The sequence below is a fragment of the Halyomorpha halys genome, unplaced genomic scaffold, assembly GCF_000696795.3.
Source record: "Halyomorpha halys isolate HHAL.00 unplaced genomic scaffold, Hhal_1.1 Scaffold1463.1, whole genome shotgun sequence".
Classification (NCBI taxonomy): Eukaryota; Metazoa; Arthropoda; class Insecta; order Hemiptera; family Pentatomidae; genus Halyomorpha; species Halyomorpha halys.
In genome coordinates this window covers 66,798-93,292 of record NW_027115291.1, presented here as the reverse complement: position 1 = coordinate 93,292, position 26,495 = coordinate 66,798, and the positions used below count along the sequence as shown (strand labels likewise).

Genomic DNA, 26,495 nt, shown 5'->3' with positions numbered 1-26,495 from the left:
ATTTCCCCCAAAAAAACGACAGGACTTTTTGAATGACCTGGTATATATACTTATTTATGTGAGAACATTTTCCTAGCATTAAAAATTATCAATATGATGGATCATTTAAATATAATTCTTTTTATTTTACATTGAAGTGCTATCTCAATGTTTCTATTTTGGTTAGAGATTAAGTCATCCTATTAGTTAAGGATGATAGTAGTTGTATTAATGCGGTTCATTTAGAATACAGGTCTGAAAAATTGTTTTATTGTTTCATTTTTTCTCAATGAAATATACTTTTATCTTTAGTTATTCACTTATTTTATAACATCTACCTAAACAGGTCATTAACAGCATACGTGTTTTTCACTTGCATTCGCTTTGCAGCAGAAAGAAGTAAATTGGAGAGAGTGTGTGGAAGACACATCACACCAGAGAACGTGGTAAGGTATATGCTACTCTCAGACCAGCATTGGAACGCAGTGAAGAGATTCACCACAGTCGTCCTCAAGAGGTTGAGAGAGGAAGAGAGGGCTAGAATACGTTACTACCATGGAAACGTGAAAACCATGCGAAGAAAGCGAGGCAGCACTCAGCCATTTCCCTCCATGAAGTAATGCCTAGCGGCGGTCCCGTGGAGAAGAATGAACAGGTGTAGGGCGGTGGTTTTAGTGGGTAAAAATCCCACACACGGATAGATACGGGCCTATCCAAGTCTTTTCAAGATTTCCACCGACCCTCGTAAAAAAAAAAAAAAAACACACACTTCTTTTATAAGCATACTCTCACACTTGTATGTGTACATTTCTCTGTACTTACTGAATTTAGGTCTGTATACAGATTCATTTTTAGATGAATGATCCTGAAGAATATATATCTATAGCTCTTCCTTTCACTGCAACAAAATAAAATAAATATGTATTTTTCATCTTTAACTGAATAATTGATAATTATATATTTTGTTAAGGGTGAAAATTCTTTTAAGCTGCTTTTTATAAAACTGTTAAGTATTAGCGTATTGTTTTGGAAAAACAGAAATATGCAACATTGTGTAGTTTTACATGTCTAAGTATTTTTTGTGCTCATATAGTTCTATAATTAGTTTTTCCAGTTATTTGCATTCATCTATTTTATTTTTTTGCTAACCAAGTGAACATATTTCTTATTTAAATGTAAAATAGATAAAGGAAACTTCTATTGGGAGAGAAGAATATTTTATTTTAGTAAGAGTGATTAGTTAACCACACTTATTACACCCAACGGGCTGTTGAATTTCTGTAATATCACTTACAATTGAAGTCAGTGGAGGTAACTTATTGACGTATTAAAACATAGCCTTAAAGTTATGCTTTTAAATAATGGAAATGTATTTAGTATATCCATTGCAAATTCATTATATGAACATGTATAAAAATCTCAAAGCTCTGGTGCAATAAGTGGACTAGGAAGAACACTCATGGATAGATTTTTGGGATTTAAAATTAGTTGGTATATTAATAAGGCAACAATCCAGCTATTTAAAGATGCTGTGTTACATTTTTGAATGGGACATAAACACAAAAAAGGAAGATTGTAAGTTAGCAGATTGGCCTCCCTAAAAAAAAAATTGAAATAAAATAATGAATAAAACAAAAAACTTCCAACTCAAATCACAGAACATGACAAATATACCACTCGTAAAACAAAATAATATATTAATTCCTTCTCTACAGATCAGGCTTGGTTATGATGAAACAGTTTACTAAATCTTGGATAACATAGGCTAAGTTACTAAGACTATTGAAAACAATGATTTACTTTTATGCAGCGAAATTTTAATATTAACTGTGTATAAATTAATGAATTAAATCAACTATTGAATATGGAAATCAAAGAGTTATATAAAATTAATACCTCTGTCCTTTTCTTGTTGAAATTTTTGTGTTAGTTTATTCTTTCTAATGCTCCATGACCATCTCTTGAATTTCCCTACATAGCTGTTCAAAAAATTCCCACTGGAATATAGAAGTTCCCACTTTTACGAATTATATAAATAATTGATTTTACAAACTACATTATTAAAAATTAGCCATTGTTTACTTTTAGTTTGTAGAAACTGATAATTTAGGACTATGCTTAGTAGGTATTACTTGCTTTTTCTTTTGTCATTTCAGGCTTACATCTAAGTATTGTTTTAGGTGAATTTAAAAAAAGGTAGTATCTAATTACTATATGACTGCATAACACTAATCATCTAAAAACAAAATTATATGAAGGTTATAAATTATTATATAATGTAATAACATAGTATTTTATATAATTTTATGATGTTTTATTTTAAAAATTAAATTAAAACTAAAATTATACCTCTCCCACTGCCATTCCTATAGTACTATTATATTTTAAAAAAGAAGTTAATTATCCATGAAGAATATACTGTTATTTATATATTTTTTTAGTTAAAATAAAAAGTTAAGTCTACTACCCCATATCATTTTAAAAATCCCCATATATGGGCACTTTTCCCTCTCTCTAGTAGCCCTGCTCATGGCTTGAAAAAAAAAACTCAATTACCACAGTTGCCAACATGAACATAATTATGTTCCCTACTAAAAAAACAAAATATATTTAATTGTATATTGTTGTCACTGTGCCTAGGACACACAGACAGTATCATTGTAGCTAGGTGCCAAGGCTCTTATTATTTTCAAAGAAATTAAAATATAACAGTTTGTATGAAATATTTTGTTGTTATTATCAAGTATACTACTGTTTTTATACAAGTATACATTACAATTGTTTGATTTATGTTAGAATAAACAATCGTAACAATCATTATGTGTGTATGAATATGTTTCTCATTCACCAATTTCATTGATTTAATTTCTTCCTGCTTACTTATTACTAAGAAGATGATATATAGTAAGGGATAGTAAGATAGCATTTAGGAGTATTCAGTAGTTGATTCAAACAATAAAATATAGCTTTCACTATAGTGCTATAAAGCTATCAGTCAGATAGTTTTATGCAGCTTTCAAATTTATATTGCTTTTTATTGTAGGATTTCTTAACTTTTTGGAAGTAGAAATGGGAGAGGAGGGAGAAGGGTAAGGATAAAGGGGGTCTCATCCAAGATTTTTGCCTCAGCTCTCAGTATTTCTTGATATGCCACTATTACTGTTCCAAGCAGAACTGAATTTTGATTGATCGAACATTTATGTATAATGATAATATTTATTTATTTTTTAATAAAAAGTAGTCTATTTGGGTGATAATTTTAGTATAACATGACCATAGTTTTTATAATATAATTATGAAATTTAATATTTATTCTGAATAGATCAAATATTTTTTTTTAACTTTGTTAAATTTTCATCTTTCTTATCATTGAAGTAAGTTCTTAATGTAGCCAATTATTGCCTTAGATTTAAACAATCATTCCGTGTGCATTTTGAAATTTCAATTACTTTTTCAGATATTTTGAAAATGAAGATAAGGTTCTTAACAGTAGGGCAATTTTCCTCTTATTTTTTTTTTTTACTTTTTGCAAGGTTTGTTTGTCTAAATAATTGAAATAAATCAAAGAAATTCTATTTCAACCGTGGGCCGTCTGTAGCTCAGGGAGTTGAGATTTTTGAAACCTAGGAACTGCAGCGGCGCCGGTTCAAATCCGGCCTGGGGTGTTGGCTTTTACATCAGTGGCGATCCCAAGAAAGGAAAACTAAATATGGTGGTACCCTGTAGATAACTCCCTTCTCAAAACTATTTACTATCATCTACCATTTCATAGAAAGAAAATAACCCCTTCAAAAAGTGGATCGATTTGTTCTATCACTTTTTATTTCGAAGGATTTCGGCTTCCGACGCTGTTTACTAAATCGGCCACCCCGTGTTCAATAACCAAAGACGTGTCAAACGCAAACGAATTTATTTTTAACGCAAAATTGCTTGGACGATTTTGATCAGACATGCGTTAATGCCGAGAAAACCACGCCGCATAGTGGTCCAGAAAGCGAAAAAAGTCCATTTTCTGAAATCAAAAAACTTATTGGACTTTATATTTTGAATATATAGGAATTGAGCATTACATGTCCAAGATAAAAATATTTTTCACTTATGTATCAATATTTTTTGGGGGTTATCATACGTCTCATGTTCTACAAAAATATTGTGAAGAAAAATAATTTCTTAATTTTTATTTTGTTTTTAAACACATCTGAAAACGTTTTCATTATTGGTTTGAAAGCAATTATTGTATTTTATGAATAGTTTACTTCTGCGAGAACTCTTGGATTAGATATTTTTCCTTCTTTTTAATGTTTGCTCATTTTAACAAATCTTAGCCTAGTATTTTCCAGAGAGTATTAAAATACACTTAGGGTAATCCAAATAAAAAAAGAAAAGAAAAGAAATAAGGATTTGTCTAATACCCGTTGTCTTTGAGAAGTTTTTATATTTCACAATGTTCTAGGCATGGGAAAGAACGAAACAACATGTGATAAGTATCCCATAGCGTTATGGAAGCTAACCTCAGAATGAGGTTTTCCTCATAACTAATTCGTGCGCTTAATCTTAAAAACAGTTCATTTTTGGAAATTGATGTGCGCTTTGAAATCTATAAAAATCTAATTGTACCGTCTCGATCCGCCGACTTATCTCTCTCCGAGTTTTGGAACCTCTCACTTTATTTTTGTTAACAACTTTTATTTAAGTTTCTTTAAGAATTGAAATTGAGATTCGGCACTTCTCCACAGAATTCCCTTTCTTTTAATACCTGATTAGTCAGAATACATCACTCCTGAGAGCCGGAAAAGTGATATAATGCTACTCCATTATATATATGTATGATAAGAGGCTCAAGGAATAATTAATTATGAATGTGATCTAGGGAAACACTTTATTAAAAATTTGCTGCTGAATTGCTTTGGGTTGCCTCATAAAAAGCATACTTACAACTAGTCAAACAAATGGTTTTTGAAACTCTATATATTTTAAGTATACCGACACCCCGACCTTCTTCATAATTTTATATATATTTAACTTACGAGTGTACGAGTTCAAATCACACACAGTCCCACTCACTAAAAAATGGCTATTCCGTGTTAGGTATTGATCGAAAGTGACTCCTAGATGTTTTATAGTGTTTTGAAACTATAGTTAGGGATAGTTATGGAAGAAGAAGGAATATTTTGCTTAAGACAGGTTTCGGACTCTCTAATGATATTATGAAAGTTATTAGAAAGTAATGGAGGAATTCATTATAATATGCCGAAACGAATTGGAAGTTAATATTCCAATTTTATTATAACCTGACTTAATTTCTTGTGAATCGATGGTATACGTGTTCCAATTCCGTTGTGTTTGGAATTTTACCCGATAAAAGTTTAAAAAAAAACAATAAAAGCGGAATGATTTAAACAATCATTATAATTTATACATGTGATTATTAATCACATTTTACAATTAGTAATTGGGTCTCTTGAGTCCGTTTGGTTCTGAAGAGGTTCGGGCTGTTATGCTTCTGCTGGATCTCGCCATTAAACCAATTGGTGATTTCTTCGAGTAATTACGAACTATTGTTTAATTATATTTGATTGGATAGTGGTTCATGCACTTACTACATTGGGGCGTAAATGTTTAGATAAGATTCAACTAAAATAATAATAATAATAATTCTAGTTTTATAAATGTAATTTCATCTTCATATTCATTAATTTGTTAAAATATTTAATTTTATATGCAATTTTCTCTTCTTCGTTATTTTCAATTATATAGGTAGTGTTGAGTGGGGGGTGGGGGACACAAATAAAATGTTTTTACTGTTTTATTTTTTACGGTTATATAACGTAAAACGTTCAAACTATAGTGAGAAGAAAGAACACTAGCTAGGAAGTGCTTTCAACAAAGACTTCACTTCAACTGGTTGCCAAACAAAGAACATAACGGCTAGTGAACTACAGTCGATATATTCACAGTTTGCCACAGAGCAACTTGTATACCATGAAAAATGAATTTCATTACACTTTAACTGGTAGTTGTTGGTTCTTAATATTTTGCCCCTCTTTTACTCTATTATTTTTCCTTGCCCACAGCAATACTAATACTATATAATAAAACAATAATAGATGTTTTTTATTTATGATTATATGGTGTAGAACCTGGTAATAAGTGTGCAGTTGAATTTAATCATACAGTTGAGTTTTTTTTTTTTGTTGGTTACCTGTTTTAAAATGGTACAACTTTGTTTCATGGTGTACAGGATTGGGGAATCTATGATTTATGGGGAAAAAAGAAGTTCAAGTAAATTAAAATTTACCAAAATATATCTGAAAATGCTTTTTTTTTTTTCTTTTTTTTTTTCATAATTTAGCCAATAGATGACGTTGATCTTGGAAAATCATTTAACGCAATGTTGTATCTCTTAGTACAAAGTTGTAACATTTAACTATGTGAAAAAAAATTGGTTTATACCTCGAAGTATCTGTATGGTTGTGAAATCACTACCTAAATTTTCTTAATTCTTTGATAGAGAAATAGAATATTTAATTCTCTGCTTGGTTTAGCACTCAGTATATCTCTTTATTTCTCTTTTGGATAAACGCATTTATCCTTTTGATTATAAGCCGAAACCATTTATTTTCCTGAATGTAAGTATAACGAAAATCCTATATAAATACATTATAAATATTTATATAGTTAAAAATTTAAGCTCACTGTTGTGTCACTTTATAGAAAATAGGCAGTAAAATCTAAGATATTGTCGAGGTGGGTTATTTTCTTGATTATTCTGCTTGTCCAGAAGGTCTCGACAATGCGTATTCAGCTAATAAAGGAAAGGTAATTGACAAGGAAGATGACTAGATAGGATGAGACTAACGGGTAGTAACCGCTATATCTCAGAGGATGGTAACCTCGTCCTACTGGGTACTATTCCGATAAACACGAGGGAGGAATGCAGACCTGGAGGATAACTAGCCGCCAGAGTCATGCAGGAAGGTGTCTTCATCCTGCCGGATACTATTCCGACAGAGGCGAAGGAAATATGTAAGTCCGGAGGGTAACTAGCCGCCGTAGCTTACGATGAGGAAACAGTCGAGGAGAGACATCATGTCACAGTTGAAAAAAAAAATGACAACCATTTAGAAATCAGTCTCGGCTATAAACCGAAACTATCTTAAGTAGAGGCTGTGGATCTGTGTTCCGTGATTAATTAGGTGTTCTTTAAGACCCTTATTTATAGACCTAGTGCATACGGCTATGTGACCGAAAAGCGGTCTTATCTGCTTGAGGTAGTTGCGTGCTTTGTTTTAGCATCGTTTATTTATTATTTTATTGATATTGCTAAGTAATATGTATAAAAATTATTAATGTATACAAATAATAATATGGTTTTATAAAATACAATAATATATAAATTTGAGAGCTTCAGTGAGGCTCGAGGTGCTGCGCTCTGGTGGATTGTAGTTCAACTTCTTGCTTCTCTCGCTACAATATAATGGATTTCTTCCGACAAGAGTCAAAACCATTATAGAACTGATGAGCTCATGCACAATACGGCTTTACCTTTCCAAATCCTTTACATCGCATGGACCCACCAGTTTGATGGTAGTTTTGACTATTGTTGGGACAAGCCTTATAGAAATCGGGGAATTTTGATATTTTATTAAACAAAAATGTATTTTACATTGCAATTTATTCATTTACAACTGATCTTCTAACTTTATCAATTCGATTAGCCTGTGGACCTAGTTCAAAAAGTACTTGAACGTCAGCATTTCTTCCTATCCTGAACCCCAAACCAACTTTAGAATCTGTCCCTGAAATAGTGGGGAAAATATTAATTACATGGACAATAAAATAATTATGTATAAAATTAAAAATATACTAACATTTTACTGAAATAAATGGCAGTGTAAACTGAAAGCAAGGGACTTGAAGATTGTTACAAATAAGATTAAATTTTATTGTTTAACTAAAATATTACTGTTTCCTTTTTACATTTGATCACATCAAAACGTTTTAATCTTCCTAATTAACACTTTCAGAGGACTTCTGCTGCCATCAGATGTCATCCTTTACTGAATAAAACGAAACTATCGATAAATTTGAGAAAGGAATCAGACATGGAGAACTGAAATTTCTATGATGTTGGGAACAACTTTGGAACCAACAAGATATCTATATAATAAAAAAAAACACATATTTCAAAATGTATTTAGAAATCACATTTCATCGCCATAAAGTCTAAGATTCAGTGCAATAAACCAGCGGTTTTGTGGTAGTATTGAAATTTAAATAAAAAACACCCATATTTCATGTAAAAACGAATTAATATGTTAACTCGATAATAGCGTAGAAATACTTTCATATAATGCATTGAAGAGAAATAATTCATTGAATGCCTACTGGATGTGTTCCTTTTACCTATAACAAAATGTCGTCGGAGTCTTTTTATAAATTAGGATTGGAAAAGCTTCGAAAAGGCATTCCGAATTGTATTCTTAAAGAATCATAATATAATCTTATATTATTATAACCTTATATTATTTATCGATAGTACTTAGCTTTCTTTAGAGAAAATGTATTTTAATCGTGTTAAAATATTTCGGTAATCACTACATTATGTTCCTATCATCCAGTTAACTACTATTTTTCTTGATCAGAATTATTTGGAGATATTATCGAGATAATGTGTATAATTAGTTCTGCCACCAATTTAAGAGGTGAGGTACCCTGCATCAACTCGATACTGTGTTCAATAGATATGGTATGCTGGAAAGGAGGTGAATTGACTGGAAAATTGACGAGTTTCGCTGGCATTCGCTGTAAATCTCCGAAGGATGGAAACTACACTACGTAAAGTATTTCGTTACGATCGTGAATGGGATGGCAAGTCCTAAAGGTATTCGCTTTAGGTCCTTGCAAAAATGAATACTCCCTCTGTAAGGTATTCGAAAGGGTAGCCAGTCCTGCAGGCATTCACTGTAGGTCCTGACGAAAGGGCAGAAGGGATTGAAAGGAGAAGAGATCCGGAGGAGGCATATGAAATAATAATACGTTTAAACTATTATACTATTATACTAATTTCCAAAAGTAGAATTAGAATATTCTGATCCACTAATACATATTAGTACTCCATGACTCCTAAGGATGTGAAGCTGTGAGGCGGATTTTCACACTTTGGCTTGTCATATTACGTTAAAAGATCTCTCTGGGCTATTAAATACCATCGAGAGATAATACATATAGGATGTTAGCTTTTAGTAGATCAGAAGATTCAGTTATAATATTTATTTATACAAATAATACGTTTAAAATATTAAAATATATTACATATTTAAAATTAAAGTATTTACAAGAAATCATACATATATGAATATACGACATTTGCATGATGACCATTGTGGTTCACGTCTCGACAACTAGATCGCGTCATGACGGTTCGCAACGGTGACCAACAGATAGTAGCAGCGTCGCTACAATGTTATCCTTTAAACCTCTTGGTTTTCAACGCTATTTATCAGTTCTCTTTTGGAAAACTTACGATTCTACTTTTGGTAGATTCTATTTGTCTGTGTTACGAAATTGATAAATTATCGTCCCCGAGTGTCATACAACTGTTTAGGCAGTTTTGTACTAGGGAATACAGTTTTGTGCTCTGATCCAATTATTTTGCATCCTCACTACCAAAGCTAGGAAAGCTTTTTAATGATGGGGGTAATGAAAAATATTTGTGTTCTCAGACTCGAAACTTTTTAGTCACATTTTACGTTTTAAACATCAAGGAAAATTGGCTCCATGTCTTCCTGTCTATCTGTATTCGGCTTTGTGTTTGGGTATAATGAATCGAACCGGTCATCCAATTTTGATGAAATTTTCAGGGAGTGCTTATACGTAACCATATTTTTATGGGTATATCTACATTTCGAAAACGGTTCTCCCGATTTGACCCAAATTTTGTGGGAAATTGAGGATTAGTGTAAAATGGGTTTTTTTATCAACTTCATCAGATTCCGTCAACTGCTATCGCTTACGCATTCGCAAAACTCCTTTCTGGACAAAGCTACATGTCAACAACGGCACATCCCTTAGATTTTATTTTCAGAATATTTTTACTCAATACTTTAGTTTTAAACACATTTAGGCGCTGTTCTAACTTTAGATCAAGGCTACGTTTTACATCCACGTTGAACAGTAAGAAGGGTAATGTTTTTGTAAATTCTAACTTTTAAGTTTCTGAACAGAAGGCGCAAGCTAAGCAATTTCAAATTTGAAAAAATATTCAATTCATAAAGTTCTGTAATGTTCAAATGTAATTTCTACTAGATTTATTTCACTGAAATGGTTGTTTCCACTGTTGAACATACATACATAGAATATATTCTATACTCTTCCATGTACTTGGTAGATGTTCTTTCCTGATGTTACTTTCTTACTCATAAATAACAAACATATAATTGACATGAATTATGATTACTTGTAAGAGTGGATCACCGCAGTGGTGGTCCATTTTTCTAGACAAATTTAACCATTTGATAAATTTAGGTTTTTATAATGTGGAGTCACTCCAGGGCCTAAATTTAAACTTAATTTTATGGATTATGGCAACACTAATAATTTTAAGGAATTAAATCAGCTTATAATTACTCCAAGAAACAAATGTTATTTGAATATTTTTAGCTGTTATTTATCGAATGACATACTGCGTGTCCCATTATCCTTCACTTAAAAAGAAAAAAAAAATTGAACAGATTGAATTATATTAGAGATATTTTCATTAGAGTCAGTCTCTTCTCAAATAAAAGTATACCATCTTAACATCGTCTAATTGTTTTTTCATTAAATTTGATAGATTTTTGTGAGAGTAGAATTGAAAAAAAATTTAGTGCACTCAACTTTCACTTAACCCTATTCTTACGTCCCCCAAATTTTGTGTATAACCGTGTTAGGTTATGACTATTTGTGATTTACGAAAAAAAAATGTAAAGGCGAAAATTTTAAACAAAAAAATATTCTTTTGTTACTTCAAAATTCGAAATTTCAGAGTATAATGAGTGCATCCGTACTCATATTTACGCAATCGCGAGAGATCGCGCGGTTTCCGATTTCTGTCTCAATTTTTCTTTTTCCTCCTGTCGTTATTCATCAAATTCTTCAATATTATGTATTTACCCATTGCTTAGTAACAAGATGAACTGTTTATTTAGTTCAAATATACTAAATGAAAAAAAAAAAGCATTTAAGCCATGTTTTCAAACTAATTTCAATGTGAAAAAGACCTACCTGGTATTAAAGATCACTTGATTATACATTGATATACTAAGTTTAGTCAAAATAAAATTTTAAGAAAATCGAAAAAATTTGAAAAATCGATTCTATAAAGTAGCACAACAAACATCCCAGCCATGCACAAGTCCTGAATAAGTAATTTTAGTGTGGTACATCTCGTTTTTGAGCTGGCACACACAGACCATTTTGCGAGACTTCTTTATTTAGACTTGCACGATTGCAATAGTTCCTCTTACTATATATACCGTATGTCAGATGGTGAAATTAAAATTTCCTTGAACGCGCAATATTACCGAATTGAAATGATTTTGTAATATTTTTAAATCCGTGTATATTATTTTTATTTCTTAGTGCTTAGCTGGTTAGATAAATGAATAATTAGTTTTATAAGTAATTATTGACATGATTGCCCAAATCTATTGTTCATTGATGCCAGTGTATTCAGTGTATGTGTCCAAGCTTGTGTATGAGTAAGTTTTCTGTATTATAATATACAAAACCTTTTCTAACTGGCGGTATCTTGGTGTAGAATATCTGCGCCAACAATGGTAAGTCACTTGGAACAAAGATAAAACTTTTCCCTGAAACAAAATGTATCCTTTAGAACATAAAAAAAATTTACAATTGTTTTAAGTAATTTTAAATGTGATTTAATACATGGAAATGGCAGAAAAATAGGGTAACCAATTATTTTGGGCACAATCGGAGCACCCTGGCCGCACAAGTGAGTACTCTGTACTCACAAGCAAAAACCCTTTGTTACTCATGACTGATCAAGCAAGGTTTGCTTAGGTGTAACGACTAAAGAATATTTTAATAGTAAGAAATAATACAATGAAATGCAAAAGAAGTACATTTAAAAAAAAAGTATAAGAAAACAGCATAAGGAGATCCTTTGGTCACATTAACCCTCTTTTTTTGAAACAATTAAAAAAAAATATTTTAATTTTTTTAAACAATTAAAAAAAATTATTTTATTTTTTTTCTTTATTTTTGTTTAAATAAACAGTGCTTGGAAAAAAAAATTAAACTATTATAGATATTATAGAAAGGTGTCGTCTACCTAATTTATTTGCTTTACTTAAATGACTTATATTTCATTATTTTACTTACTGAAATGCCGCATAGCGTTTGTACTTCAGCGGTTATTAGGGAAATAGATTAAATGAAAACTTTTTTTTTTTATTTAGAAATTAATTAATAAGAAAAACTCATGAAATTTATTTTGTTTCTCGATTCAGGCAAATATCCTTGGATCTCCATTGATTATTATCTTAATTTTAATTTTTCACATCCAAACAAGAATTTCTTTTTGTCAAACTTCTTAAGCTTTACGAATGGATATGGGTAAGGAGTTCCAAAACGAGGTAGCTCTGACAGCAAAGGATTTTTACAGGAGGCAGTTCTATGGGAAGATTGGTTAGTTGGGATTTTGTGTTTAATAAGTGAATGGATAGACGTAGGGTAAGGATATAGGAAATATAATGATATAGGAAGATTTTTTGGTTGCTAGGGATTGGAATATAAATGTGCCAAGGAGGTATTGTCTCCGGATACTGGGATAGAGCCAGCTTTACTCGGAATAGTAATGAGAGAACGCATTAGAATACCGAAAATGAATCTTATCACGTAGTTCATTAGTCTTTTTTGTCTCTTTCCCTGTTCAATAGATAGTCCTCCATACGCTAGACATCCATAGTCAAAATGTGGGTGAATAAGGGAGGTATACTAGAAGGTGACAGGTATTTCGAGGAAATGAATCTCTTAGGAGCTGTTTAAGAATTAAGATGGTTTTCGAGTTATTTGGGAAATGTAGCTATTCCATGTTAAATGATGAGCAAAGGTGACTCCTAGGTATTTTATGGTGTTTTTAAAGTGGATAGGTATGTTGTTGAGGTATAATAATGAATAGTAAGGAAGGGAATTAAGGAAGGGTTTTGAACCGATGAGAATTGCCTTGGCTGAAGGGAGAAGGTTCGAAATACAGGTACATATCATGTAAGTTGGTTTGATTTTGTTAAACTAGGACATTCTCGAATTTGTCTTATCACACTAAATTCCAAAATCAATTTTTTGAATTTATATTACTTATTTCCTTGTAAATTAATGGTAGATAATGACGAGTGAGATAAAATCGCATATGAGAGACAGAAAGAAAATATTCAGGGTAGATTGTAAAAATCGCTAGGTTTCATTGTTGATGTCCCAAAGCGAGGCCATGGGAATACTAATGATCAAACTACAAATAGGAAATTTTTTAAAGACGCCGATCGCTTAGCAGAAATAATAGGGGTCCATAGAGAACTAATTTATTATTATCGTAGAGGCATAGGTGCATATCAAGAAAGTTTAATTACATTTATATTCATCAGATGAGAAACTTTAGTTATTAGAATTGATATTGTATTTTTATTAAAACATAATATATTTTATTTTAATCAAATCGTATTAGTCCTTATTCAACTGCAATAGATATTCAGAACTCGGTGGAGGGTGGAGAAATAAGAAAATTCTTTCATCCTAATTTTTTATTACTTTAATGAAAATTATGTATAGTTACTAGTCAAAACTGATGGCTCTGTTAAATATAGTTAGGGCGAATAAAAAATGGCAGCTGTTTCAAAAGGTTAAAAACGAATTTCTTTTAGAGCTCTCCATATCTTTAAAACTTCCCTCAACACTAGAAAAACCTAATAAAACATAATTTAAAGTAGAGTATATTTCCTGAATTATGAGCGGTTATAGAGTTATTTACGTGCAATAGTTCCCGTGATTAATTTTTTTAAAAAGTAACCTTTCATAACAAAATGACAAAAAAATAGCGAATTGATTTTGGGAAAACTATCTCAGAAATCATTTGACGTAGAGATGTCTGCTAGAACTCAAATTAAAGATAGTTTAATTTACTATAAAGTATTTAATGACATTTATCTTTGCAGGAGTAGTAGTTTTCATGATATTTGCTAAAATAAATTAATTTATAGTTGTTCATATGAAAAACATTATTTCAAAAACCAGTAGACGTACAGATGCCTGCCAGCACTCAAATTAAAGCTAGTTGAATTTACTATAAAATAGTAGATAATTTTTATCTTTGTAGGATTAGTAGTTTTTGTGATATTTGAAAAAATAAACTCACAAAATGTTAATTTCTAGTTGTTCGTATAAAATGTTGGATTTTTGAAAAATATATCTCTATAACCCATAAGACGCACATATGTCTGCCAACACTCAAAATAAAGGAAATTTAACTTACTATAAAATAGTTTATGAAACTTATCTTCGTAGGGATAGTAGTTTTTATGATATTCACATATCAATATAAATTTGGGAAATAAAAATTTGTCGGAACAACTATAAATCAATTTATTTTAGAAAATTTCATGAAAACTACTACTCCTACGAAAATAAATGTCATAAACTACTTTATAGCCCATTGAACCAGCTTTAATATGAGTGCTACTAGACATCTGTACGTCAAATGGTTTTTGAGTTATAGATTTTTCAAAATAAATTCACTAACAACTGATCTTTAAGTACGTTCCATACGACGTTTTTATATAATGTTGCTTTTTAAAAAGCTATATCTCGAGAGCCATTGAACGTAAATAGCTCTATTAGGGCTAAAATTTTAGCAAATTTACTCTACTTTAAATGATATTCTATTAGGTTTTCTATTGTTGTTGGTAGTTTTAAAGATTTAAAACAGCCGCCATTTTTTAGCTCCCCTACTTATACTTGGCAGACTCATTAATTTTGACTAGTAATTATACATAGCTTTCAATCAAGTAATCAAAAATTGGGGTGAAATAGCTGCCTTTTTTCTCCTCTTGGCCTCTCGTTTGATCCACTGTGCGGCATTCCGATAACCTATCTGAAGTGGAAAAAATACCATGATTAAAAGCCTTTATTTAATTACATATCTCTCAGTTTTTAGTAAGTAGGATCGCATGCTATTAATCCCACTAAAAATAAAAAACCATTTACAAGTAACATAGTCACGACTGATTACGGTTTTTTGAGGTCTGTACTTTGAAATACCATTCCGATATCTCAATTTCTAGAAATCCAGAATTATATATATTTGTTAAAATGTTCTAATATATATTATACATCATTAAATAAATCTTACAATTTTTATTGATACCTCACCTAAATCAAATGATGTATACAGCAGTACCAGAAGAAGGAAAGTTTTCATGGTAAAATACCTAAAACAAATAAATCTAGTGTTTAATATTTATTTCAGTAAGGAATTTATTTATACAAGGCTTTGTGTTATTATCTATCCATTCGGAAAAAGAAAGCAAATAGTATTAGTTCATATACACAGCTACAAAGTACTCGTACAATTAAAAATACTTTTTGTTTCATAATGCAAACTACTATTAGTGTATTGGACCAAGCCACTTCAGTATTCGTCAAAGAAAAAGACAAGCCCCTCGAATGCCTGCGGACGGAAGACTGAAAACTATAAGAAGACTACATAAATCATTAAACTCGTAAATTTATTCATTTGCAGTAGTTTCATGGTGGATATGTAAAATCGAACTGCTGCTGCACACCCAGACAGGGGAAGGTGGAAATAAATAAATAAATAAAAACTACTATTAGTGATATTATAGGAGTTAAAAAATAAAAAAGAAGTTAACGACATTCTACTAAGTAGTTGTTGTTGTCTGGGGCTTTAGGGCGTAAAACCCTGAGGTCATCAACGCCCATTCTACTAAGTAGTTATTACACGACTAGCAATATTACTTTGTACTTAATTATGGAAGGGGATTCATTCTGAAGGCGGGAAAATCTACATTTATTTAAGAATTATTAAGAATGAGGGAAAAAATGTTAATAATGAAAATTATAAAATTGGCAAAAAACAAGAACCACGTCTTATTATCAGAATTTCGTATTGATACTTTTTAAGTAAACAGATTTTCAATCGAGTCGAACTTAGATTATGTTAAGAAGCTGAAGAAAATGTAAATTAGGCTTTTTATAAAAGTTTGTGCTTTGCTTTTATTGGAATCACGGAAGGATATGCATGTCGAATAGGATTTTTTTTATTTTGGTCACGTAGGGCAGTGGTTCACAAACTTTTTCGCGGCTGTATTTGCCCAAAAAAGTTTCGTGGCATACTTGTTGAGTTAAAAAAAAATCATTTGCAGCATAATTTTCCTTGGAGTGGTTGATTATGGAGGAAAGGAAAAAAAAACGCAAAGTTAATAGATGTTGGAATGCACTGTATTGTAAGGTTTTTCCTTTTCATTTTATTTTTAATTGTTTCCTGTGTTGAGAGTCTCAATAAAAGGCTTTCCTGCTGCCTGTTAAACAATGGCAAAAAATAAAACACAAACTTCATAATTGGATTTATATTAATTAACATGAAACAAAAACATGTTTTATCCTACTTTTTCCTTTTCCAAACAATAATCGTCAATATAATAGATACAATATATTTTTTCCTATTTGACAATTTTTTTTTTCATATATGTATTTGTTTTCCTCATTCTTCTCGCAAAAGGCCACATTAAAATTTACCTTTTCATTTAATATGCTATTCTCCCTGTTTCACTCTCTCATATCCTCCTCTCCGTTTGATCCGTTACACAAATTAAAACAAACCAATAAACAAATTAAAAAAACTAATATATTAATTTAAAAAACAAAAAATATAAATGAGTTAAAAGAAATGAATGACTATGTTAAGACACAAATAAATAGGGTAAAAAGCTAAACAAAAACATAATGAATAATATCAGAGATAATTCCTATGCAGGTGATAACATATGATGCCCAGGGAGTGCCAAATAATATTTTCCACCAAGATTGCTATATCCCCAATGGTAATACCTAGGTCTTCTAAGACAATATAAGTAAAATAAAGCAACACTTTTTAAAGATATATTAATCAAAATTATAAAATAAATTATATATGTATATATAGTTGACCGTAAAAATTGATATATAAGTAGATGGTCAGGGTTGCGGTCAAAAAATAGTTTACAACTATTTAGTTGTAAAATAATATAATAATAATAAAATAGTTGTAAACTATTTTTGTTTCTCTTTTGACCGCAACCCTGACCATCTTCTTATATAAAAAATAAATTACTTCTCTGCATGAAAAAAAAAATGTTTACACTGTGCTATTAGAATAAAAACAAAAGATCTGAAATATATATTGGAAGATTATTGATTGACCGTGTGTATAGATGAATGGAGTATGGTCCGGGTACGGTAAAAAAAAACTCACTTTATTTTTGACTGCCGTCAAAACAGCCCTGACGAAGCCCTGCAACGTGGGACGAAACGTTGGCTCAATAAAATAGTATAATTCTACTGTTTGAGTTTTTTTTTACCGCACCCGGACCATACTCCATTCAACTGAAATATATATGAGTGTTTTTTTTATATTCCCTTATTTCATGTTCCTCGCCCTTTCTGGCATACGGGGTATATATATGAATGTCTCTATTTCTAACATCCGTCCAGCTGGGAACTAGGAAATATGTTCTGGTGAGCAAGCTTCTTGAACAAAAATGGGCTCCCCTGAGGCTGAGAAGTGTAAAGTGAGGATTAGTAGTGTAGCCTGGCCAAATACAAACTATAGACTGATAAGAACTTTTGAAGGCATTTCCCGTATAAGCATCCCGTGCATACAGTAGTGTAGTGATGTTTATAACCAGCGGCTGCTCTATGTTCACGCAAAATAGATCACACCTACACATTATTGTATTAAATAAAACTTTTTATTTTTTAATATTCTGTATAATTGTTAATGACAGTGATATAATTTAAAATAAATCAATTTAAATATTGTAAATTTATATGAATACAACAAATAAATATTACAAATTTTTTTTTTATGTTTGTTCAACAATAATATTTTTAGAAAGCGGCATACATTCGGGTCAACCCTAGTTTGATTACCACTGACGTAGGGTTATTATAATCGGATCTTACTACTCAATAGCATCTGAGTGTATATTAAATTTTCCAAGTCAAGTACGTCTGTTCAATATACCGGAACAAAACAAAATTATCTATGAAACAACGGTCACGTTTGAACTAGAAAAAAATTGTCGAAATATAGTACAAGAGCCCAAGAGGAGAAAAAAGACAGTTCTTTCACCCCAATTTTAGATTACTTAATTGAAAAATGTGTATAATTACCAATCAAAATTGATGAGTCTGCCAAGTATAGGTAGGAGGATGAAAATGGCGGCTGTTTTAAAACGTTAAAAATAATTAATTTTTTATTCGGAGCTCTATATCTTTACAACGACCTACAACAATAGAAAACCTAATAGAACATCATTTAAAGTAGAGTAAATTTGCTAAAATGTAAGCCCTAATAGAGCTATTTACGTTCAATAGATCTCGAGATATAAGCTTTTTAAAAAGCAACATTTCATAGTGATCGTAGATAGTGGATTTGTTTTGAAAAATCTATATCTCAAAAACTATTTGACGTACAGATGTCTATTAGCACTCATATTAAAGCTAGTTTAATGGGCTATAAAGTAGTTAATGACGTTTATTTTCGTAGGAGTAGTAGTTTTCATGAAAGTTTCTAAAATAAATAGATTTGTAGTTGTTCGGACAAATTTTCATTTGTCAAATTTACATTCATATGTGAATATCATAAAAACTACTATCCCTACAAACATAAGTGTCATAAACTCCTTTATAGTAAGTTAAATTTCCTTTATTTTGAGTGTTGGCAGACATATGTAAGTCTTATGGGTCTAGAGATATATTTTTTCAAAAATTCAACATTTTATACGAACAACTAGCAATTAACACTTTGTGAGTATATTTTGTCAAATATCATATAAACTACTACTCCTACAAAGATAAACATTATTAATATTTACATTATTAACTATTTTAAAGTAAATTTAACTAGATTTAATTTGAGTCCAATGGTTTTTGAAATTAAGTTTTTCATAAATCAAACTTATTGTCCGAACAACTATAAATAGATTAATTTTAGCAAATATCATGAAAACTACAATTTCTATGAAGGTCATAAACTACTTTATAGTACATTAAACTAGCTTTAATTTGAGTGCTAATAGACACCAGTATGTCACATAGTTCCTGACATATACATAGATTTCTCAAAATAAAATAACTAACTACTGATATTTCAGTACATTTTTATAATGTGTTGCCTTTTAAAAGGCTATATCTCCAGAACTATTGGACGTAAATAGCTCTATTAGGGCAAATATTTCAGAAAATTTACTGTTCTTTAATAATGTTCTTTTAGATTTTCTAGTGTTGTTGGTAGTTTTTAAGATATAGAGCTTCGAATGAAAAATTAATGTTTTTTCAAGGTTTTGAAACAGCCGCCATTTTTTATTCCTCCTACTTATACTTGGCAGACTCATCAGTTTTGACTAGTAATTATACATAGTTTTCATTAAAGTAATAAAAAATTGGGGTAAATAACTGCCTTTTTCTCTTCCCGGCTTTTGTACTAATATGAGTCTGTTTCTTGCACCATTCAATGCTCATAACCTTGACGGCGCGCCACCTCACTATGGTCATTTCCGGTCAATGACACATTTTTTGAAGGAGGATGTGAAATCCAGGAAGTGAAAAGCTTTTCGCTTCGATACCAAAGGAATGGTATCATCATGGAATCCAATTGCTGGTCGAAAGATAGATAACGAATACACTATAAGTAAGAAAATCTATTTTTATAATAACCTCGTTCATGTTAGACATCGGTATAACCAATGAGACATTTAAATGGTAAAGAAACTCTCGTTGACTTGACAAATTATTACTAAGGAATATTTTATCAGAAAACCTGTCAACATGATAAAAAAAAAGCTAAGTTTCTAATTATATAAACCGCCGTTTTGACCCAAACATACAGGGTATTTCCATATGCACTTACATACTTACATAGCTATGTATATATCTACCTTAATGCAATACTGACATGCCTCAAAAGTCTAATCTTTCAGCAAATGGATTTCAAAATATTTTTATTTTATATTTAATCTCGTATTTGCTTTACCCTAGAATCCTAATGTTAAAAATAATATTAAACTTCTCTACTTTTAAATATGCTATCAGTAGACATTAATTCATCAGATGTGGGATATTATGTTTATAGTGCTTGCGGATTTTGAGTTATATACATTTTCAAAGGAGAAAATTAATTATTTTTTAACTCATGTTTAACATTAAAAATACTTTTAAGTGAGTAATATTCACTCTAGAAATAATACTTTGAGATTACATTGTACTTGTAATAAGAGCATAAAAATAGTATGTTATGACCCGGCGAAAATCTGGCCAAAATTTCAAATTTTGTAGAGGTTAGAGGGAGTGAACATCTATTTTTCTGTTCAAGTTTTTTTAGTTAATTTTATTCACTGGCTAGGTTCGTATAAAGCCACTTGAAAAAAAACATATGGGTGTGTTAGTACGTGTTTATGTACATATTTAAATATTATTACATATAAAGCATTGCTACACTCTTTAATTAAGTACAATGGTTACATTCCTGAAATGTTAAAAACTATCAAATAAAATCCATAAGAATAAATCACGGTTTTCAATTGAAATTAATGCGTATTCTCCAAAGCTCTGAATGGAAGTCAATGGAAATCAATGTTTATTCTGGGACACTTGGTCCCCTGACAATAACAATTAGGAACAGTTTTAGCAGCTTTTGTCTGGCTACATTAACTTTTGAACATAATTAAATGAACCTATTACAATATTTATATAAAATAAAATGTGAACTAAAATACATATTTATCCATGCTTATATTGCTTTCGATTATTCAACAAGTTAACGGAAGTCTAGGAGATATATATCCATCTCCTGGTTGGATGTTGAACTCTCAAGTTGGTGTTTGAATGAAGTTAAGGAGGAAGCTTTATGGATGGATATGAGTAAGGAGTTCCAAAACGAGGTAGCTCGGACAGCAAAGGATTTTTTACAGGAGGCAGTTCTATGGGAAGATTGTTAAGTTGGGATTTTGTGTTCAATAAGTGAATGGATATAGGTAATAGGAGGTAAATGATATAGGAAGATTTTTTTGGTTACTAGGGATTGGAATATAAATGTGCCAAGGAGGTATTGTCTCCGGATACTCGGATAGAGCCAGCTTTACTCGGAATAGTAATGAGAGAACGCATTGGAATACCGAAAATGAATCTTATCACGTAGTTCATTAGTCTTTTTTGCCTCTTTCCCTGTTCAATAGATAGTCCTCCATGCGCTAGACATCCATAGTCAAAATGTGGGTGAATAAGGGAGGTATACTAGAAGGTGACAGGTATTTCGAGGAGATGAATCTCTTAGGAGCTGTTTCAGAATTAAGATGGTTTTCGAGTTATTTGGGAAATGTAGCTATTCCATGTTAAATGCTGAGCAAAGGTGACTCCAAGGTATTTTATGGTGTTTTTAAACTGGATAGGTATGTTGTTGAGGTATAATAATGGATAGTAAGGAAGGGAATTAAGGAAGGGTTTTGAACCGATGAGAATTGCCTTGGTTGAAGGTAGAAGGTTCAAAATAGAGCTACATATCATGTAGCTTAGTTGGTTTGATTTTGTTCGGAGTTACGCTACAGACATCCATAGGACATTCTTGAATTTGTCTTATCACATTAAATTCCAAAATCAATTTTTTGAATTTATATTACTTATTTCCTTGTAAATTAATGGTAGATAATGACGAGTGAGATAAAATCGCATATGAGAGACAGAAAGAAAATATTCAGGGTAGATTATAAAAATCGCTAGATTTCATTGTTGATGTCCCAAAACGAGGCCATGGGAATACTAATGATCAAAATACAAGTAGGAAACTTTTTGGAGACGCCCTTCGCTTAGCAGAAATAATAGGGGTCCATAGAGAACTAATTTACTGTTATCAAAGAGGTATAGGTGCATATCAAGAAAGTTTAATTACATTTATATTCATCAGATGAGAAAATTTAGCCATAAGAATTGATATTGTATTTTTATTAAAATATAATATATCGTATTTTAATCAAATCGAATTAATTCTTATTTCACTTCAATAGAATTTCAGAACTCGACATAATGTACAAATACTCGACATATTGTGAGGACGTGTACTTTTTAAGTTGCCAATTTTTAATTTTCTATTATTTTAAGCAAGGTTCTTAAAACTTCGTTAAATAAGATTATAATTATCATGAATGTCAATAAAATTAATTTAAGACATATAAAGGACGATAAATATTGTCAAAGGGTGGAGAAATAAGTCAATTCTTTCACCTTAATTTTTTATTACTTTAATGAAAATTATATATAGTTACTACTCAAAACTGACGGATCTGCTAAATATAGTTGGGGGGAATAAAAAATGGCAGCTGTTGCAAAACGTAAAAAAAATAATCAATTTTTCATTTGGAGCTCCGTATCTTTTAAACAACTACCTGCTAGAAAAAAACTTACTAAAACAAAAAAACATTTAAAAACTACCTACAATAAAAACCCTAATAAAACATCGCTTAAAGAAGAGTAAAGTTTTAGAGATATACTTTATTAAAAAACAACATTTCATAAAATGTGTACTGGAAAATCCGTAGTTAGTGAATTTATTTTGGGAAATCAATATCTTAGGAATCATTAAACGTACGGTTATGTAACACTCAAATTAAACTTAGTTTAATATGCTATAAACCAGTTTATGGCATTTAGCTTCGTGGGGGTATTAGTTTTTATTATATTTATATTTAGTATTAGCTAAAATAAATTCTCAAAATATTGATTTCTAGTTGTTCGAAATTTTAAAAAAATTATTATTATTTTTTTTTTTTTTTTATGTTTTTCAAAAGCCGCCAATTTTTATTCACCCTGACTATACTTGGCAGACTCATAACTAGTAACGATACATGGTTTTCATCAAAGTAATAAAAAATTAGTATGAAATAACTAATTTTTTTCTACTGGGCTCTTGTATTGATAGTTTGCCCAATCTTTCGGGGTAAGTACCCACTGTACGCCATCCACAGTTTTTCTTCGTAACTTATTCGACGGTGATCTCTGGAACCATTTGCCATCCACCTTTTAGTTTCAAGATTACGGTAAATTAGATATTTTCTGTGGCCTTATTTCAGCGGCTTATCTAGATAAATGAAAAATCTTCAGTGTACAGGTATCGCTGAATATCACTGAAGTATTACCAAAAGAGAAAAGAGGAAGAAAAAAAAATAGCAAACATACAGTACATTGGAATCAGTTTTGGTTCATTAATATAAATAATGAAACTTTGTAATCAGCCAAGAAAAAAAAATTAACGCGTCCTCAAATTTTGAGGTTTTACGTTTCAAGACAGGTAGAATCCAAAAACTTATAATTTCGATTAATTACTTATTAATATCGATTGATTATTTATTAATATTGATTAATTAAATACCTCAGTTAATGATTGTGCTAACTGAAAATTTACAATCAAGTTTGAATATGATTAGGTAAACCGTCAATCAGATCAGCAATCGTGTATCAATTTAAAATATTAAAAAATAAAACACTTAAACTAATACATACCTGTACTTTTATCACAACATTCATATCTTGTATATTTGTGTCTATTTTAAACAATAGAAAACAAAGCACTTTTATACAAAGAACAATGCGTGTGTAGTTAAAAGAAATGAATTAACGGAGATTAGAAGGGGTATAAGTTGTGAACGTTTCCAACTTCACTGTTTTAGTAAAGTTGGATTGCAAGGGTTTTGCGGCCCCTTGTCTCTTCCTCTTGTTACGCATATTCTGAGTAGGCTGTGTATATAGCAACCTGATGTATTTTAGGCAGCGTGCCTTAAAAAAAAGCATTTCTCTTTGCATATAAAAAACAAGTGAAATACCTTGCGTAATTGCCTAAATTTTTTTTTTTATTTCTTATTAAATATGCGCTGTTATCATTTCACCTTTTGTAACACAAAGTATTGTAATAGAAATTCATATTAGAATAATATTTACTGGGTCATAGTGATTATTATAATTAAATATTTTAACGTTATTATACAAGATTTAAAATTTTATATCTTGTTTTTATTCAATATAATTCTCACAAATTAATTTTTTTTTCTGCAAAATATGTATTATATTTAATTTAATATTATATAAAACATTCAATAAAGATGCTATAAACTGATGATAAAAAAGCAAAGCCTTCAAATGTTTATATTGCAATAGGAATATTTTTATTGGGAAAATATCGCGTTTCAACGGAAAATAAAAATTTGATCTTGCTAATATTAAACAAAATGTGTATAAACAGATATAACGATTCGATGTTTTGGTATTATGTTTAGTATGGTATGAGAATATTTATTATTGGTCGTGTTTTTAATTTTTATATTTACTAAAAGAAGATGGCCACGGGACCTTCTAATTTAAATTAATGTTTGAAGTACTACCAATGGGTGGTTCCTTCCCAAGATTTTCAAGTGTATATGAAACATACTACATATTTACCTATTGTATTATTTTGTACAGTTGTAAATTACAATAAATAAATAATTAAAACAAAAAAAAAATATTTACTAAAAAACTGACGGCACAGAATTTCAAATCTGGTACAGTTTTGGTGGTTCGAAAAATACATTTACATAAAATTAATGTGTCTTCTTACTTAAAGTTCTAACTATTTCTAGATTTATTTTTTAATAGATATTTTGTTTATATAAACAGATTTAGTTTGCATTAAATTTATTTGTTTTAATGAGAGTGGTATGACATTTATAATACTATTAAAATTTAAAAAAAATATTGATTAGTAAATGAAATACAATAACAGACCTACTACCCGCAGAGTGTAATAAATGGTCCAAATATCCAAGTTGCTGTCAAGTTGAGACGAAGGTGGTTCTTAACCGACTAGGACCAGGAGCGAGCGTCCTCCCGTTTAGTACTGTCGCGAGAGAAAGCTATTGCCACACGGCTATATTCAGGGTTAATCGTCTCCCTTAATCTTTTTGAACTTTGTCACCCCACGTGATTATGCATTATTAGATCTAGGCGTCCTAATGCATATGGAAACGCTATCGACATTATTATAAACAATGCGAGAGTGAAAAAAATTAGTTATCTAGGATACTTACCCTCTCTCACAGCGCTCAGTCTAACCCTTACTTCTACATCAAGAAATACACATGGCATATCTCAGCGATGCTTTCAGAGCCTTATAGATTCTTTGATTTCTGTTGAAAAGTTCGGGAGATTTCGTATGGCCCTTGAGATTTTTTTCTACTAAGTTAGTTTCAAACTTAACGGCCATTTACCATGCTGGTTCGGAACTCGCGGGCCCTTATCAAGCACAAAAAAGGGTTTCATGGAGGAAATCGGTATTGACATTTAAGACGTAGCGAAAATGATAGAAAATATAATCCTGGACTCCGTTGTAATCATCCACCATCGCATGCAAGGTAACAAATGGGGATAGTAGGTCTCAGTGCAAAGCATTATTTATATATTTTTAAAAGTTGTATAAGATCATCTTTACTCTCCGTCGTAAACCTCTACCCTCCTGTCCTACAGTCTCCTTTCTAAATACTCCACTAACGCTTGTTGAACAGATTCGATACTTAGGACTCCATCTTGACAAGAGGCTTACTTGAAATCCACATACAAGACTGAAACGACAAGAAACTGCTCGTAGATTCCGATTGCTACAACATCTACTTGACAAACGCTCTAAACTTCCCACTCACTACAAAAAGTTAGTACACACTACGATAATCAGACCAATTTGGACATATGGAATTGAGCTCTGAGGCTCTACCAAACCATCAAATTCCTCCCGCATCCAATCCTTATAATCCAAAATCCTTGATGCTCCTTATTACGTTACAAATAAATTCATCCACAAAGACCTTAACATCCCATTCGTTGCAGATTTGACCCAAAACAAATATGCGTCTTTTCATTCCAAACTCCTTACCCATCCTAACCCATCAATTCTTAATCTCTCATCCTTAACAATCCCTGATAATCCTACGAGGCATCTGAAAAGAAGATGACCACAAGACCTTCTAATTTAAATTAATGCTTGAAGTACGACCAATGGGTGGTTCCTTCCCAAGATTTTCAAGTGTAAATGAAACATACAACATATTTACTTATTGTATTTATTATTTGTTCAGTTGTAAATCACATTGAATAAATAAAATAGTTGTATATGTATTACTTTGTACAATTTTATAATTATTATTTTTTTAACATAATTATCATGTTTG

General features: G+C 30.8%; 2 long non-coding RNA genes across 2 annotated transcripts in view; both read right to left on the bottom strand.

The window, feature by feature from the left end:
- The window catches only part of LOC136797010 (uncharacterized), a 4,227-nt gene extending 2,256 nt beyond the window's left edge, over positions 1-1,971 (bottom strand). The window contains exons 1-2 of the long non-coding RNA XR_010844804.1: positions 1,876-1,971; positions 802-877 (exon numbers count right to left, since the gene is read on the bottom strand). This is a non-coding gene — a long non-coding RNA (uncharacterized lncRNA). The remainder of the gene's footprint in view (positions 1-801; positions 878-1,875) is intronic.
- A 5,610-nt stretch (positions 1,972-7,581) lies between these two features.
- LOC136797009 (uncharacterized) lies at positions 7,582-25,135 on the bottom strand. Its single transcript, XR_010844803.1, has 4 exons — positions 25,060-25,135; positions 15,403-15,461; positions 11,751-11,831; positions 7,582-7,778 (listed from the first exon to the last, which is right to left on the bottom strand). It is a non-coding gene; the product is annotated as an uncharacterized lncRNA (long non-coding RNA).
- Between the last annotated feature and the right edge of the window lie 1,360 nt (positions 25,136-26,495).